Raw genomic sequence first — 5000 nt, 5'->3', positions numbered from 1 at the left:
ACAAAACACAAAACCAACATCCCAATCACCTACCCTACAACTATATATATTTATATATTTATATGTTATACATTTATAAATCAATATATCTATCTATCTATCTATCTATCTTTCTATCTATCTATCTATCTTCTATATATATATAGATAAAATTATATATATTATATTTATATATATATATTATTATATATATATTATATATATATATATAAAACACATACTTATAGTGTCACACAAACACCCAACACACACAAAACCACATACCAAACACACACACAGCACACTCACACACACCACCATATATATATGATATATATAAATATAAATGATGGATATATATATATCTATATATATCTATATATATAATTAACACACCCCACCACACCAACCACACCCACAACCCATATATATCAACTATATATATATATTATATTTATAAATTATATATAATATATATATAATATTTATATTATATCTTATAAATACATATATATATATATATATATATATAATCATTATTATATATACAATATATATATAAAAATTTATATCTATAAAAATATTATATATAATATATATCTATATTATTATATATATCTATATATATATATATATGCTTTCTGTATATGTGATATCTATATATATATATCATATAAATATATATATTATAAATATATATATATGTAAATCTAAAATTATATATATGTATTTATATTTATTTTATATATATATATATTTTATAATCTCAATATTATATATATATATTATACAAAATATCTAAACCTATCTTAAAGTACCATGCACACCCCACACACCACACACCAATTCCACACATCACAAAACAGCACTACAACACACCCCACACACACAACACAACACCCACCACACACACACACACCTCACCCACACATACACACAACACACACATATATATCTATAACATTATATATAAATTATATATATATTTATATATATATATTATATATATATATATATTTACACACATTATTTGTGTGTAGATATATATGTATAGATCTTTAATATATATGTTATATTATATAATATATTTAAACATATTATATATATATATATATCTATATATCTATATTATTTCTGTATATATGTATCTACATATATTATTTTTTTTATTTTTTATAAAAAACCATTTACATACATATATATATATTATATATATATATATATATATAATTATATAAATTATATCTTATATATATATACACACATTATGTGTGTGTTAGATATATATGTATATCTATTTAAAATATATGTATATATGTTTATATATAAACATCTCATTTTATATATAAATATATATTATATATATATATATAATATAATATTATCAGTATCTATCAAATATATTTATTATGTCTATAAATATTTTAATATAAATAAAAACATACTATATCTATATTATCTAAATAACTATCCTAAATACAATAAATAAATCTATATATATCAATATTATATATATAGATATAGCTATATTTATTAATATATCTACATTTTATTATTTATATATACTATATATATACTATATATATATATATAAATATATATATGTATATATATATGTATATATAAATGAATCCTATTATATATATATATATATATATATATATATATATATATATTATATATTACATTTATATGTATAACACACACACACATATATGTATAGTGTGTGTGGATATATACACAATGTATATATAATATATATATATATATATATAAATATTATACATATATATCTTTATATAATATATATATGTATATAAACATATGTGTATCTATCCTCCACACACACATATACATATATGTGTGATATTGTAATTACATCTATAAATTAATAAAACTAAAAATAAAAACTATATATATAAAAATATCAATAAAATTAAATACAATATCAAAATATAACAATAAATAACCCACACAACAACATTAAAACTAAAAACACAAAATCAAACACATATATATAATCATACAACCATTAATATTACAAAAAATATATCTAAATCTCAAAAACTAAATATATCAAAACAAAACAAAAACATATCAAAAACAATTACAATCAAAATAATATAAAAATTATATATATATCTAAATCTATCCAAAAATATATAACTACCTCTCACAAAAAATATTCATTAATACGTAACTAATATAACAAAATAACAATATATATATATAAAAATACACTAAAATATAAATAAGACAACAAAATATCACACACTCCCTAACAAAAAATTATACCCACAAACAACACCACCCACCACCATAATAAACATCACTACACAAACAAAAAAATAACAAAAAACACTCACACACACAAAACAAATAAATATTAATCACAAAATTACTCAACCATCAAACCATCTCAAAAAAAAAAATAAAAAACACATAAAAAAAATACAAAAAACAACTACACACACACAAAACTCACAATAACACCCCCAAACAAACCCCCCCCCCCAACCATATTTAAATATAACACACACAACAAACTACAAACTCAAAAAACCATATCTTAATTCAATATCAATCGATCTAATATATATAAGTTTGTAGTGTTGTTTAGTGTGTGTGTGTTTGTGTGATGTTGATAGAGATAATAGTGTTGTGTTTTTCGTATGAATTTTAGTTTTTTTATAATTTATTCAATTTTAGTGTATTTGTAAGTGTGTGTGTGTGCATGAACAAAACTATATGTAAATTATATTTAAATATATATATATATATATATATATATAACTAAAACTAAATACTACAAAATAAAAATAAAAAACAAACATAAATATACATTAATAACTTACATATAAATATAAATAAAATAACAAAAAAATATAAATCAAACAAAAAAAAAAAATAAACACCAAAAACATCAATCAAAAAACAAAATACACTCACAAATACACAAAAACAATCAATAAATCAAACTAAAAATCAAACAAAAAAAAAAACAAACTCATTCAAAATATTAACAAAAAAACTAAACACACACACATTAAAAAAAATAAATTAAAAATAAATATAAAACACTAAAAATCAAAATAACAAAAAAAAAAAAACCAAAAAACTAACTAAAATAGATAGATATATATATATATATTTAATACAAACTATGTCAACTCACACACAAAAAATAAATAACAAACAAACACACACAAACACACAAATTTATATTATATCGATATCTATATATATATTAATTAATATAATTATAGATATATATATTTATATATATATACACAAAAATAAATTTAAAATAACACACAAAAAAACACTCAAATAAAAAAAACAAAAACACAATCAAACCAAAAACAAACTCACACAAACACAATGAATAAATAAGAATAACTCACTACTCACTCACTCAACTAACTAACCCCTATATACCCCCAACAACCATACACACACACACAAAAACTCAAACACACAAAAACTATACTATATAAAAATAATTATAAAATATCTATATTATAATGTATAAATTCCATAAATTTGCATATATTAACACAAAAAGAAAAATCAAATAACTAACCATTAATCAGCTCATGGAATAGCATACCCAAAAACTAATATAACTATATAAATTTCAATATAAAAAACACACACACACAAACAATCACACAAACACCCAAACACAAACAAACACACACATACACACACACTAAACATACACACACACACAAACAACACACAAACTAAATACTAACACACAACACACCCATAAAATAAACTAAAAAAAATATAAACTAACAACCCCACACCAAAAACACAAAATCCACACACAACACAAAACACAAACAAAAAAAAACAACACACACACCACACAAAAACACAACCAAACAAACACCAACACACAAACACAAAAAACAAACAACACACACAAAAAACACAACACACAAACAAACACAACACTCAAATAACAAAAACAAAAACTCAACAAAAACAAAACACACAACATACAAAACAAAAACAAACACCAAACAACACAAACACACACAACACAAACACAAACAAACACACCAACCAACACAAACACAAACACACATACTCTCACACACACACTACACACCACACACACCCCACAAACCCTCATATCCATAACACCATATAATAAACACACACAAACACACAAAACACAAACACACACACACAAAAACACACCCCAACACACATACACACAAACACACACAAACACACATACAAACAAACACACAAACAAACACACCAACCAACACAAACACACACACACAAACAAACACATCAACCAACACACACACACAAACACAAACAACCATTCATACACAAACACAACAAATCCAAAACAACACACACACAAACAAAACACACAAACACAAACACCAACACACAACACAACACACAACTCACACACACAAACACAACATATATATATATATATATAATATATATATATATTATATATATATTAATATTACATATATATATACACACACACACACAAACAAACACACAGACACACACACACACACACACACACACACCACACACCACCCCACAACACCCACCCACACACACACACACACACAAACAACACAAAACCCACCACACACATCAACACACACACACACACCCAAAACCCCACAACACACACACACACACACCCCCACACCCCACACCCCTCATACACACACACACCACACCACACACTACACATCCACACCACTCACACATATATAAATATATACTATATATATATATATATATATATATATATATATTTATATATATATATATATATAACGGTTATATTTGAATATTTATCTACATACATACCCCCCTATTTATGTGCATGCTTATATGGATTATTAGTTATATTATATATGTTTATACATATATTTTATACTCATATTTACTATATAGATTATAGATATATAGATATATATATATATATATATGTATTTATAAACATATATTTTTATATATATATATAG

Source organism: Penaeus japonicus, unplaced genomic scaffold (genome assembly GCF_977035675.1).
Source record: "Penaeus japonicus unplaced genomic scaffold, GWHDUDI00000001_assembly GWHDUDI00000040, whole genome shotgun sequence".
Taxonomy (NCBI): Eukaryota; Metazoa; Arthropoda; class Malacostraca; order Decapoda; family Penaeidae; genus Penaeus; species Penaeus japonicus.
The sequence above is the reverse complement of the archived record's forward strand: the minus strand, read 5'-3'. Positions refer to the sequence as shown.